The sequence below is a fragment of the Pinus tabuliformis genome, chromosome 8 (genome assembly GCF_031772625.1).
Source record: "Pinus tabuliformis cultivar Carrire ecotype Pingquan chromosome 8, CPIR1, whole genome shotgun sequence".
Taxonomy (NCBI): domain Eukaryota; kingdom Viridiplantae; phylum Streptophyta; class Pinopsida; order Pinales; family Pinaceae; genus Pinus; species Pinus tabuliformis.
In genome coordinates this window covers 1,017,649,856-1,017,665,782 of record NC_142294.1, presented here as the reverse complement: position 1 = coordinate 1,017,665,782, position 15,927 = coordinate 1,017,649,856, and positions in this window count along the sequence as shown.

Sequence of the window (15,927 nt, the reverse complement as noted above, 5' to 3'; positions counted from 1 at the left end):
AACAATTTTAAACCATTTAAATTGCTTTAAGAAAAATTTTATATGTTTTTAAAATACTTTAAAAACAATTTAAATGTTTTAAAGACATTTTTAAATTCTTTAAAAATAAGTTTAAGTGCTTTATGAACCATCGAAAATGCTCTAAAACCCTTTTAAAATGTTCTAAAAACAATTTAAAAATGTTTAAAGAACTTTAAAATACTTTAATAACAATTTAAAATGCTTAAACACAGTTTCCAATGTTTTCAAAACGAATTAAAATACTTAAAAATAATTTAAATTTCTTTAGGAACAATTTTAAATGTTTTTAAAATTCTTTAAAAACAATTTAAAATGCTTTAAAAATAAGTTAAAGGGCTTTAAGAATAATTTAAAATGCTCTAAAAGAAATTTAAAATGCTTTTAGAAGAAATTTAAAATGTTTTTAACATACTTTAAAAGAAATTAAAAATGTTTTAAAATACTTAAAATTGCTTTAAAATCATCTTAAAATGTTGAAACAAAAGGTTTTAAAATGCTCTAAAAATGTTTAAAAACAATTAAAATGCTTTAACATTAATGAAAAACGATTAGAAATGCTTTAGAAATAATTAGAAATGCTTTAAAATGATTTTAAAATATTTTTTGAAACATCCTAAAATGGTTTCAAAATAATTTAAAATGTTTTAAAGACATTTTTAAATGATTTCAAAATAGTTTTAAATACTTTAAAAACAATTTTAAACGCTTTAAAATGAATTTAAAATGCTTTAAAAACAATTCAAGATGCTTTAACATGTTTTTAAAATGCTTTACAAACAATTTCAAATGCTTTCAAAACAATATAAAATGTTTTCAAAACAATTTAAAATGTTTTTGATACAATTCAAAATGCTCTAAAAACAGTTCAAAATAATTTAAAAGCAATTTAAAACACTTTAAAATGGTTTAAAAACAATTTTAAATGCTTTTAAAATGGCTTAAAAACAATTTGAAATACTTTAAAAACAATTAGAAATGTTTTAAAAACAATTTAAAGTGCTTTTAAAAGCTTTTTAAAACATCTTAAAATGGTTACAAAATAATTTAAAATGTTTTAAGGACATCTTTAAATGCTTTAAGAACAATTAAAAAGATTTAAAGTGCTTTAAATGTTTTCAAAATGCTTTACAAACAATTAAAATGCTTTCAAAACAATAAAAAATGTTTTCAAAACAATTTAAAATGTTTTTGATACAATTTAAAATGCTCTAAAAACAACTCAAAACAACTTAAAACGCTTTAAAATCGTTTAAAAACAATTTTAAAAATTCAAAACAATTTAAAAACAATTTAAAACGCTTTAAAATGGTTTAAAAACAATTTGAAATGCTTTAACAACAATTTAAAAAGCTTTAAAATGTTTTTAAAATGCTTTGAAAACAATTTAAAACGCTTTAAACATTTGTTCACAATACTTTCAAAACAAATTTAAACCATTTAAATTGCTTTAAACCATTCAAATTGCTTTAAGTGCTTTATGGACAATTGAAAATGCTCTAAAACCCTTTTAAAATGTTCTAAAAACAACTTAAAAAGGTTTAAAGAACTTTAAAATACTTTAATAACAATTTAAAATGCTTAAACACAATTTACAATGTTTTCAAAATGAATTAAAATAATTCAAAATAATTTAAATTGCTTTAAGGACAATTTTAAACGATTTTAAAATGCTTTAAAAACAATCTAAAATGCTTTAAAAATAAGTTGCAGGGCTTTAAGAATAATTTAAAATGCTCCAAAAGCAATTTAAAATGCCTTAAGAAGAAATTTAAAATGGTTTTAAAATACTTTAAAAGCAATTAAAAATGATTTAAAATACTTTAAAATGATTTTAAAATGCTTTAAAATCATCTTAAAATGTTCAAACAAAAGGTTTTAAAATGCTCTAAAAATGTTTAAAAACAATTAAAATGCTTTAAAATTCATGAAAAACAATTACAAATGCCTTAAATACAATTAGAAATGCTTTAAAATGCTTTTAAAATATTTTTTGAAACATCCTAAAATGGTTTCAAAATAATTTAAAATGTTTTAAAGACATTTTTAAATGCTATAAAAATAAGTTTAAGTGCTTTATGAACCATCGAAAATGCTCTAAAACACTTTTAAAATGTTCTTAAAACAATTTAAAAAGGTTTAAACAACTTTAAAATACTTCAATAACAATTTAAAATGCTTAAACAGAGTTTACAATGTTTTCAAAACGAATTAAAATACTTCGAAATGATTTAAATTACCTTAAGAACAACTTTAAACGATTTTAAAATGCTTTAAAAACAATTTAAAATTCTTTAAAAACAAGTTAGAGGGCTTTAAGAATAATTTAAAATGCTCTAAAAGCAATTTAAAATGCTTTAAGAAGAAATTTAAAATGGTTTTAAAATACTTTAAAAGCAATTAAAACTGTTTTAAAATACTTTAAAATGATTTTAAAATGCTTTAAAATCATCTTAAAATGTTGAAACAAAAGGTTTTAAAATGCTCTAAAAACATTTAAAAACAATTAAAATGCTTCAAAACTAATGAAAAACGATTACAAATACCTTAAAAACAATTGGAAATGCTTTAAAATGCTTTTAAAATATTTTTTGAAACATCCTAAAATGGTTTCAAAATAATTTAAAATGTTTTAAAGACATTTTTAAATGCTTTCAAAATAGTTTTAAATACTTTAAAAACAATTTTAAACGCTTTAAAATGAATTTAAAATGCTTTAAAAACAATTTAAGATGCTTTAACATGTTTTTAAAATGCTTTACAAACAATTTCAAATACTTTCATAAAAATATAAAATGTTTTCAAAACAATTTAAAATGTTTTTGATACAATTCAAAATGCTCTAAAAATAGTTCAAAATAATTTAAAAGCAATTTAAAATGGTTTAAAAACAATTTTAAATGCTTTTAAAATGGTTTAGAAACAATTTGAAATATTTTAAAATCAATTTTAAATGTCTTAAAAACAATTTAAAGTGCTTTTAAATTATTTTTAAAACATCTTAAAATGGTTCCAAAATAATTTAAAATGTTTTAAGGACATCTTTAAATGCTTTAGGAACAATTTCGAAAGATTTAAAGTGCTTTAACATGTTTTCAAAATGCTTTACAAACAATTTAAAATGCTTTCAAAACAATATAAAATGTTTTCAAAACAATTTAAAATGTTTTTGATACAATTTAAAATGCTCTAAAAACAACTCAAAACAATTTAAAACGCTTTAAAATGGTTTAAAAACAATTTAAAAATTCAAAACAATTTAAAACGCTTTAAAATGGTTTAAAAACAATTTTAAAATGGTTTAAAAACAATTTGAAATGCTTTAACAACAATTTAAAAAGCTTTAAAATGTTTTTAAAATGCTTTGAAAACAATTTAAAATGCTTTAAAAAATTGTTCACAATACTTTCAAAACAATTTTAAACCATTTAAATTGCTTTAAGAACAATTTTAAATGCTTTTAAAATGCTTTAAAAACAATTTAAAATGTTTTAAAGACATTTTTAAATTCTTTAAAAATATGTTTAAGTGCTTTATGAACCATCGAAAATGCTCTAAAACCCTTTTAAAATGTTCTAAAAATAATTTAAAAAGGTTTAAACAACTTTAAAATACTTTAATAACAATTTAAAATGCTTAAACACAGTTTACAATGTTTTCAAAACGAATTAAAAATACTTCAAAATAATTTAACTTGCTTTAAGAACAATTTTAAATGATTTTAAAATGCTCTAAAGACAATTTAAAATGCTTTAAAAATAAGTTAAAGGGCTTTAAGAATAATTTAAAATGCTCTAAAAGCAATTTAGAATGCTTTAAGAAGAAATTTAAAATGGTTTTAAAATACTTTATAAGCAATTAAAAATGTTTTAAAATACTTTAAAATGATTTTAAAATACTTTAAAATGATTTTAAAATGCTTTAAAATCATCTTAAAATGTTGAAACAAAAGGTTTTAAAATGCTCTAAAAACGTTTAAAAAAATGAAAATGTTTTAAAATTAATGAAAAACGATTAAAAATGCTTTAAAAACAATTAGAAATGCTTTAAAATGATTTTAAAATATTTTTTGAAACATCCTAAAATGGTTTCAAAATAATTTAAAATGTTTTAAAGACATTTTTAAATGCTTTCAAAATAGTTTTAAATACTTTAAAAACAATTTTAAACGCTTTAAAATGAATTTAAAGTGTATTAAAAACAATTTAAGATGCTTTAACATGTTTTTAAAATGCTTTACAAACAATTTCAAATGCTTTCAAAAGAATATAAAATGTTTTCAAAACAATTTAAAATGTTTTTGATACAATTCAAAATGCTCTAAAAACGGTTCAAAATAATATAAAAGCAATTTAAAACGCTTTAAAATGGTTTAAAAACAATTTTAAATGCTTTTAAAATGGCTTAAAAACAATTTTAAATACTTTAAAAAAAATTATAAATGTTTTAAAAATAATTTAAAGTGCTTTTAAAATCTTTTTAAAACATCTTAAAATGGTTCCAAAATAATTTAAAATGTTCTAAGGACATCTTTAAATGCTTTAAGAACAATTTAAAAAGATTTAAAGTGCTTTAACATGTTTTCAAAATGCTTTACAAACAATTTAAAATGCTTTCAAAACAATATAAAATGTTTTCAAAACAACTTAAAATGTTTTTGATACAATTTAAAATGTTCTAAAAACAACTCAAAACAATTTAAAACGCTTTAAAATGGTTTAAAAACAATTTTCAAAATTCAAAACAATTTAAAACGCCGTAAAATGGTTTAAAAACAATTTTAAAATGGTTTAAGAACAATTTGGAATGCTTTAACAACAATTTAAAAAGCTTAAAAATGTTTTTAAAATGCTTTGAAAACAATTTAAAACGCTTTAAAAATTTGTTCACAATACTTTAAAAACAATTTTAAACCATTTAAATTGCTTTAAGAACAATTTTAAATGTTTTTAAAATGCTTTAAAAACAATTTAAAATGTTTTAAAGACATTTTTAAATTCTTTAAAAATAAGTTTAAGTGCTTTATGAACCATCGAAAATGCTCTAAAACACTTTTAAACTGTTCTAAAAACAATTTAAAAAGGTTTAAAGAACTTTAAAATACTTTAATTTACAATGTTTTCAAAATGAATTAAAATACTTCAAAATAATTTAAATTGCTTTAAGGACAATTTTAAATCATTTTAAAATGCTTTAAAAACAATTTCAAATGCTTTAAAAATAAGTTAAAGGGCTTTAAGAATAATTTAAAATGCTCTAAAAGAAATTTAAAATGCTTTAAGAAGAAATTTAAAATGGTTTTAAAATACATTAAAAGCAATTAAAAATGTTTTAAAATACTTTAAAATGATTTTAAAATGCTTTAAAATCATCTTAAAATGTTGCTCTAAGAATGTTTAAAAACATTTAAAATGCTTTAAAATTAATGAAAAATGATTACAAATGCTTAAAAACAATTATAAATGCTTTAGAATGCTTCTAAATTTTTTGTTGAAACATCTTAAAATGGTTTCAAATCAATTGAAAATATTTTAAAGTCATTTTTAAATGCTTTAAAAACAGTTTTAAATACTTCAAAACCAATTCCAAACGCTTTAAAATGAACTTAGAATTCTTCAAAAACAATTTAAGATGCTTTAACATGTTTTTAAAATGCTTTACAAACAATTTCAAATGCTTTCAAAAGAATATAAAATGTTTTCAAAACAATTTAAATGTTTTTGATACAATTAAAAATGCTCTAAAAATAGTTCAAAATAATTTAAAAGCAATTTAAAACGCTTTAAAATGGTTTAAAAACGATTTAAATTGGTTTTAAAATCTTTTGAAAACATCTTAAAATGGTTCCAAAATAATTTAAAATGTTCTAAGGACATCTTTAAATGCTTTAAGAACAATTTAAAAAGATTTAAAGTGCTTTAACATGTTTTCAAAATGCTTTACAAACGATTTAAAATGCTTTCAAAACAATATAAAATGTTTTCAAAATAATTTAAAGTGTTTTTGATACAATTTAAAATGCTCTAAAAACAACTCAAAACAACTTAAAACGCTTTAAAATGGTTTAAAAGCAATTTTAAAAATTCAAAACAATTTAAAAACAATTTAAAATGCTTTAAAATGGTTTAAAAACAATTTGAAATGCTTTAACAACAATTTAAAAAGCTTTAAAATGTTTTTAAAATGCTTTGAAAACAATTTAAAACGCTTTAAAAATTTGTTCAGAATACTTTCAAAACAATTTAAACCATTTAAATTGCTTTAAGAACAATTTTAAATGTTTTTAAAATGCTTTAAAAACAATTTAAAATGTTTTAAAGGCATTTTTAAATTCTTTAAATATAAGTTTAAGTGCTTTATGAACCATCGAAAATGCTCTAAAACACTTTTAAAATTTTCTAAAAACAATTTAAAAAGGTTTAAAGAACTTTAAAATACTTTAATAACAATTTAAAATGCTTAAACACAGTTTACAATGTTTTCAAAACGAAAAAAAATACTTCAAAATAATTTAAATTGCTTTAAGAACAATTTTAAACGATTTTAAAATGCTTTAAAAACAATTTAAAATGCTATAAAAATAAGTTAAAGGGCTTTAATAATAATTTAAAATGCTCTAAAAGGAATTTAAAATGCTTTAAGAAGAAATTTAAAATGGTTTTAAAATACCTTTAAAGCAATTAAAAATGTTTTAAAATACTTTAAAATGATTTTAAAATGCTTTAAAATCATCTTAAAATATTGAAACAAAAGGTTTTAAAATGCTCTAAAAACATTTAAAAACAATTAAAATTCTTTAAAATTAATGAAAAACGATTACAAATGCTTTAAAAACAATTAGAAATGCTTTAAAATGATTTTAAAATATTTTTTGAATCATCCTAAAATGGTTTCAAAATAATTTAAAATGTTTTTAAGACATTTTTAAATGCTTTCAAAATAGTTTTAAATACTTTAAAAACAATTTTAAACGCTTTAAAATGAATTTAAAACGCTTTAAATACAATTTAAGATGCTTTAACATGTTTTTAAAATGCTTTACAAACAATTTCAAATGCTTTGAAAACAATATAAGATGTTTTCAAAACAATCTAAAATGTTTTTGATACAATTCAAAATGCTCTAAAAACAGTTCAAAATAATTTAAAAGCAATTTAAAACGCTTTAAAATGGTTTAAAAACAATTTTATATGCTTTTAAAATGGTTTAAAAACAATTTCAAATACTTTAAAAACAATTATGAATGTTTTAAAAACAATTTAAAGCGCTTTTAAAATCTTTTTAAAACATCTTAAAATTTTTCCAAAATAATTTAAAATGTTTTAAGGACATCTTTAAATGCTTTAACAACAATTTAAAAAGATTTAAAGTGCTTTAACATGTTTTCAAAATGCTTTACAAACAATTTAAAATGCTTTAAAATGGTTTAAAAACAATTTTAAAAATTCAAAACAATTTAAAAACAATTTAAAACGCTTTAAAATGGTTTAAAAACAACAGTTTAAAAAGCTTTAAAATGCTTTTAAAACAATTTAAAACGCTTTAAAAATTTGTTCACAATACTTTCAAAACAATTTAAACCATTTAAATTGCTTTAAGAACAATTTTAAATGTTTTTAAAATGCTTTAAAAACAATTTAAAATGTTTTAAAGACATTTTTAAATTCTTTAAATATAAGTTTAAGTGCTTTATGAACCATCGAAAATGCTCTAAAACCCTTTTAAAATGTTCTAAAAACAATTTAAAAAGGTTTAAAGAACTTTAAAATAATTTAATAACAATTTAAAATGCTTAAACACAGTTTACAATGTTTTCAAAACGAAAAAAAATACTTCAAAATAATTTAAATTGCTTTAAGAACAATTTTAAACGATTTTAAAATGCTTTAAAAACAATTTAAAATGCTTTAAAAATAAGTTAAAGGGCTTTAAGAATAATTTAAAATGCTCTAAAAGCAATTTAAAATGTTGTAAGAAGAAATTTAAAATGGTTTTAAAATACTTTAAAAGCAATTAAAAATGTTTTAAAATACTTTAAAATGATTTTAAAATGCTTTAAAATCATCTTAAAATATGGAAACAACAGGTTTTAAAATGTTCTAAAAACGTTTAAAAACAATTAAAATACTTTAAAATTAATGAAAAACAATTACAAATGCTTTAAAAACAATTAGAAATGCTTTAAAACGATTTTAAAATATTTTTTGAAACATCCTAAAATGGTTTCAAAATAATTTAAAATGTTTTAAAGACATTTTTAAATGCTTTCAAAATAGTTTTAAATACTTTAAAAACAATTTTAAACGCTTTAAAATGAATTTAAAACACTTTAAAAACAATTTAAGATGCTTTAACATGTTTTTAAAATGCTTTACAAATAATTTCAAATGCTTTCAAAACAATATAAAATGTTTTCAAAACAATTTAAAATGTTTTTGATGCAGCTCAAAATGCTCTAAAAACAGTTCAAAATAATTTAAAAGCAATTTAAAACGCTTTAAAATGGTTTAAAAACAATTTTATATGCTTTTAAAATGGTTTAAAAACAATTTGAAATAATTTAAGAACAATTAGAAATGTTTTAAAAACAATTTAAAGTTATTTTAAAATCTTTTCAAAACATCTTAAAATGGTTCCAAAATAATTTAAAATGTTTTAAGTACATCTTTAAATGCTTTAAGAACAATTTAAAAATATTTAAAGTGCTTTAACATATTTTCAAAATGCTTTACAAGCAATTTAAAATGCTTTCAAAACAATTAAAAATGTTTTAGATACAATTTAAAATGCTCTAAAAACAACTCAAAACAATTTAAAATGCTTTAAAATGGTTTAAAAACAATTTGAAAAATTCAAAACAATTTAAAACGCTTTAAAATGATTTAAAAACAATTTGATATTCTTTAACAACAATTTAAAAAGCTTTAAAATGTTTTTAAAATGCTTTAAAAATTTGTTCACAATACTTTCAAAACAATTTTAAACCATTCAAATTGCTTTAAGAACAATTTTAAATGTTTTTAAAATGCTTTAAAAATAATTTAAAATGTTTTAAAGACATTTTTAAATTCTTTAAAAATAAGTTTAAGTGCTTTATGAACCATCGAAAATGCTCTAAAACCATTTTAAAATGTTCTAAAAACAATTTAGAAAAGGTTTAAAGAACTTTAAAATACTTTAATAACAATTTAAAATGCTTAAACACAGTTTACAATGTTTTCAAAACGAATTAAAATACTTCAAAATAATTTAAATTGCTTTAAGAACAATTTTAAACGATTTTAAAATGCTTTAAAAACAATTTAAAATGCTTTAAAAATAAGTTAAAGGGCTTTAAGAATAATTTAAAATGCTCTAAAAGCAAGAAAAAATTAAAATTGTTTTAAAATACTTTAAAAGAAATTAAAAATGTTTTACAATACTTTAAAATGATTTTAAAATGCTTTAAAATCATCCTATTATGTTGAAACAAAAGTTTTAAATGCTCTAAAAACGTTTAAAAAAAATGAAAATGCTTTAAAATTAATGAAAAACGATTACAAATGCTTTAAAAAAAATAGAAATGCTTTAAAATGATTTTAAAATATTTTTTTCAATCATCCTAAAATGGTTTCAAAATAATTTAAAATGTTTTAAAGACATTTTTAAATGCTTTGAAAATAGTTTTAAAGACTTTAAAAACAATTTTAAATGCTTAAAATGAATTTAAAATGCTTTAAAAACAATTTAAGATGCTTTAACATGTTTTTAAAATGCTTTACAAACAATTTCAAATGCTTTCAAAACAATATAAAATGTTTTCAAAACAATTTAAAATGTTTTTGATACAATTCAAAATGCTCTAAAAACAGTTCAAAATAATTTAAAAGCAATTTAAAACGCTTTAAAATGGTTTAAAAACAATTTTAAATGCTTTTAGAATGGCTTTAAAACAATTTTAAATACTTTAAAAACAATTAGAAATGTTTTAAAAACAATTTAAAGTGATTTTAAGATGTTTTTAAAACATCTTAAAATGGTTCCAAAATAATTTAAAATGTTTTAAGGACATCTTTAAATGCTTTAAGAACAATTTCAAAAGATTTAAAGTGCTTTAACATGTTTTCAAAATGCTTTACAAGCAATTTAAAATGCTTTCAAAACAATATAAAATGTTTTCAAAACAATTTAAAATGTTTTTGATACATTTTAAAATGCTCTAAAAACAACTCAAAACAATTTAAAATGCTTTAAAATGGTTTAAAAATAATTTTAAAAATTCAAAACAATTTAAAACGCTTTAAAATGGTTTAAAAACAATTTTAAAATGGTTTGAAAACAATTGAAAATGCTTTAACAACAATTTAAAAAGCTTTAAAATGTTTTTAAAATGCTTTGAAAACAATTTAAAACGCTTTAAAAATTTGTTCACTATGCTTTCAAAACAATTTTAAAACATTTAAATTGCTTTAAGAACAATTTTAAATGTTTTTAAAAAGGTTTAAGAACAATTTAAAATGTTTTAAAGACATTTTAAATTCTTTAAAAATAAGTTTAAGTGCTTTATGAACCATCGAAAATGCTCTAAAACACTTTTAAAATATTCCAAAAACAATTTAAAAAGGTTTAAAGTACTTTAAAATACTTTAATAACAATTTAAAATGCTTAAACACAATTTACAATGTTTTCAAAACGAATTAAAATACTTCAAAATAATTTAAATTGCTTTAAGAACAATTTTAAACGATTTTAAAATGCTCTAAAAATAATTTAAAGGGCTTTAAGAATAATTTAAAATGCTCTAAAAGCAATTTAAGATGCTTTAATAAGAAATTTAAAATGATTTTAAAATACTTTAAAAGCAATTAAAAATGTTTTAAAATACTTTAAAATGATTTTAAAATGCTTTAAAATCATCTTAAAATGTTGAAACAAAAGGTTTTAAAATGCTCTAAAAATGTTTAAAAATAATTAAAATGCTTTAAATTAATGAAAAACGATTACAAATGCTTTAAAAACAGTTAGAAATGCTTTAAAATTATTTTAAAATATTTTTTGAAACATCCTAAAATGGTTTCAAAATAATTTAAAAAGTTTTAAAGACATTTTTAAATGCTTTCAAAATAGTTTTAAATACCTAAAAAACAATTTTAAATGCTTTAAAATGATTTTAAAAAAATTTAAGATGCTTTAACATGTTTTTAAAATGCCTTACAAACAATTTCAAATGCTTTCAAGACAATTTAAAATGTTTCCAAAACAATTTAAATTTTTTTGATACAATTAAAAATGCTCTAAAAACAGTTCAAAATAATTTAAAACGCTTTAAAATGGTTTAAAACAATTTTAAATGCTTTTAAAATGGTTTAAAAACAATTTGAAATACTCTAAAAACAATTAGAAATGTTTTAAAAACAACTTAAAGTGCTTTTAAAATCTTTTTAAAACATCTTAAAATGGTTCCAAAATAATTTAAAATGTTTTAAGGACATCTTTAAATGCTTTAAGAACAATTTAAAAAGATTTAAAGTGCTTTAACATGTTTTCAAAATGCTTTACAAACAATTTAAAATGCTTTCATAACAATATAAAATGTTTTCAAAACAATTTAAAATGTTCTTGATACAATTTAAAATGCTCTAAAAACAACTCAAAACAATTTAAAACGCTTTAAAATGGTTTAAAAAAAATTCAAAACAATCTAAAACGCTTTTAAAATGGTTAAAAACAATTTTAAAATGGTTTTAAAAAACAATTTGAAATGCTTTAACAACAATTTCAAAAGCTTTAAAATGTTTTTAAAATGCTTTGAAAACAATTTAAAACGCTTTAAAAAAAATTTCACAATACTTTCAAAACAATTTTAAACCATTTAAATTGCTTTAAGAACAATTTTAAATGTTTTCAAAATGCTTTTAAAACAATTTAAAATGTTCTAAAGACATTTTTAAATTCTTTAAAAATAAGTTTAAGTGCTTTATGAACCATCGAAAATGCTCTAAAACCCTTTTCAAATGTTCTAAAAACAATTTAAAAAGGTTTAAAGAACTTTAAAATACTTTAATAAAATGCTTAAACACAGTTTACAATGTTTCAAAACGAAATTAAAATACTTCAAAATATTTCAAATTGCTTTAAGAACAATTTTAAACGATTTTAAAATGCTTTAAAAACAATTTAAAATGCTTTAAAAATAAGTTAAAGTGCCTTAAGAATAATTTAAAAAGCTCTAAAAGCAATTTAAAATGCTTTAAGAGAAATTTAAAATGGTTTTAAAATACTTTAAAAGCAATTAAAAACGTTTTAAAATACTTTAAAATGATTTTTAAAAGCTTTAAAATCATCTTAAAATGTTGAAACAAAAGGTTTTAAAATGCTCTAAAAACTTTTAAAAACAATTAAAATGCTTTAAAATTAATGAAAAATGATTACAAATGCTTTAAAAACAATTAGAAATGCTTTAAAATGATTTTAAAATATTTTTGAAACATCCTAAAATGGTTTCAAAATAATTTAAAATGTTTTAAAGACATTTTTAAATGCTTTCAAAATAGTTTTAAATACCTTAAAAGCAATTTTAAACGCTTTAAAATGAATTTAAAATGCTTTAAAAAAAAATTAAGATGCTTTAACATGTTTTTAAAATTCCTTGCAAACAATTTCAAATGCTTTCAAAACAATATAAAATGTTTCCAAAACAATTTAAAATGTTTTTGATACAATTCAAAATGCTCTAAAAACAGTTCAAAATAATTTAAAACGCTTTAAAATGGTTTAAAAACAATTTTAAATGGTTTAAAAACAATTTGAAATACTTTAAATAACAATTAGAAATGTTTTAAAAACAATTTAAAGTGCTTTTAAAATCTTTTTAAAACATCTTAAAATGGTTCCAAAATAATTTAAAATGTTTTAAGGACATCTTTTAATGCTTTAAGAACCATTTAAAAAAGATTTAAACTGCTTTAACATGTTTTCAAAATGCTTTACAAACATTTTAAAATTCTTTCAAAACAATATAAATGTTTTCAAAACAATTTAAAAATGTTCTTGATACAATTTAAAATGTTCTTGATACAATTTAAAATTCTCTAAAAACAACTCAAAACAATTTAAACGCTTTAAAATGGTTTAAAAACAATTTTAAAATGGTTTAAAAACAATTTTGAAATGCTTTAACAACAATTTAAAAAGCTTTAAAATGTTTTTAAAATGCTTTGAAAACAATTTAAAACGCATTAAAAATTTGTTCAATACTTTCAAAACAATTTTAAACCATTTAAATTGCTTTAAGAACAATTTTATATGTTTTTAAAATACTTTAAAAACAATTTAAAATGGTTTAAAGACATTTTTAAATTCTTTAAAAATAAGTTTAAATGCTTTATGAACCATCGAAAATGCTCTAAAACCCTTTTTAAATGTTCTAAAAACAATTTAAAAATGTTTAAAGAACTTTAAAATACTTTAATAACAATTTAAAATGCTTAAACACAGTTTCCAATGTTTTCAAAACGAATTAAAATACTTCAAAATAATTTTAATTGCTTTAGGAACAATTTTAAATGATTTGAAAATGCTTTAAAAACAAATTAAAATGCTTTAAAAATAAGTTAAAGGGCTTTACGAATAATTTAAAATGCTCTAAAAGCAACTTAAAATGATTTTAGAAGAAATTTAAAATGTTTTTAACATACTTTAAAAGCAATTAAAAATGTTTTAAAATACTTTAAAATGCTTTAAAATCATCTTAAAATGTTGAAACAAAAGGTTTTTAAATGCTCTAAAAATGTTTAAAAACAATTAAAATGCTTTAACATTAATGAAAAACGATTACAAATGCTTTAGAAATAATTAGAAATGCTTTAAAATGATTTTAAAATATTTTTTGAAACATCCTAAAATGGTTTCAAAATAATTTAAAATGTTTTAAAGACATTTTTAAATGCTTTCAAAATAGTATTAAATACTTTAAAAAAATAATTTAAATGCTTTAAAATGAATTTAAAATGCTTTAAAAACAATTTAAGATGCTTTAACATGTTTTTAAAATGCTTTACAAACAATTTCAAATGCTTTCAAAACAATATAAAATGTTTTCAAAACAATTTAAAATGTTTTTGAGACAATTCAAAATGCTCTTAAAACAGTTCAAAATAATTTAAAACGCTTTAAAATGGTTTAAAAACAATTTTAAAATCTTTTAAAATGGTTTAAAAACAATTTGCAGTACTTTAAAAACAATTAGAAATGTTTTAAAAATGATTTAAAGTCCTTTTAAATCTTTTTTAAAACATCTTAAAATGGTTCCAAATAATTTAAATGTTTTAAGACATCTTTAAATGCTTAAGAACAATTTAAAAGATTTAAAGTGCTTTAACATGTTTTCAAAATGCTTTACAAACAATTTAAAATGCTTTCAAAGCAAATAAAATGTTTTCAAAACAATTTAAAATGTTTTTGATACAATTTAAAATTATCTAAAAACAACTCAAAACAATTTAAAATGGTTTAAAAACAATTTGAAATGCTTTTTACAACAATTTAAAAAGCTTTAAAATGTTTTTTAAAATGCTTTGAAAACAATTTAAAACGCTTTAAAAATTTGTTCACAATACTTTAAAAACAATTTTAAAACCATTTAAATTGCTTTAAGAACAATTTTAAATGTTTTTAAAATGCTTTAAAAACAATTTAAAATGTTCTAAAGACATTTTTAAATTCTTTAAAAATAAGTTTAAGTGCCTTATGAACCATCGAAAATGCTCTAAAACCCTTTAAAATGTTCTAAAAACAATTTAAAGGTTTAAAGAACTTTAAAATACTTTAATAACAATTAAAATGCTTAAACACAGTTTACAATGTTTTCAAAACGAAATAAATACTTCTCAAAATACTTCAAATTGCTTTAAGAACAATTTTAACGATTTTAAAATGCTTTAAAACAATTTAAAATGCTTTTAAAATAAGTTAAAGGGCTTAAAGAATATTTAAACGCTCTAAAAGCAATTTAAAATGCTTTAAGAAGAAATTTAAAATGGTTTTAAAATACTTTAAAAGCAATTAAAAATGTTTTAAAATACTTTAAAATGATTTTTAAAAGCTTTAAATCATCTTAAAATGTTGAAACAAAAGGTTTTAAAATGCTCTTAAAAACATTAAAACAATTAAAATGCATTAAAATTAATGAAAAACGATTCAAATGCTTTAAAAATATTAGAAATGCTTTAAAATGATTTTAAAATATTTTTTGAAACATCCTAAAATGGTTTCAAAATAATTTAAAATGTTTTAAAGAATTTTTAAATGCTTTCAAAATAGTTTTATTTAAATACCTTAAAAACAATTTTAAACGCTTTAAAATGAATTTAAAATGCTTTAAAAACAATTAAGATTCTTTTAACATGTTTCTAAAATGCCTTACAAACAATTTCAAATGCTTTCAAAACAATATAAAATGTTTCCAAAACAATTTAAAATGTTTTTGATACAATTCAAAATGCTCTAAAAACAGTTCAAAATAATTTAGAATGCTTTAAAATGGTTTAAAAACAATTTTAAATGCATTTAAAATGGTTTAAAAACAATTTGAAATACTTTAATAACAATTAGAAATGTTTTAAAAACAATTTAAAGTGCTTTTAAAATCTTTTTAAAACATCTTAAAATGGTTCCAAAATAATTTAAAATGTTTTAAGGACGTCTTTAAATGCTTTAAGAACAATTTAAAAAGATTTAAACTGCTTTAACATGTTTTCAAAATGCTTTACAAACAATTTAAAATTCTTTCAAAACAATATAAAATGTTTTCAAAACAATTTAAAATGTTTTTGGTACAATTTAAAATGCTCTAAAAACAACTCAAAACAATTTAAAACGCTTTAAAATGGTTTAAAAACAATTTTAAAATGGTTTAAAAACAATTTGAA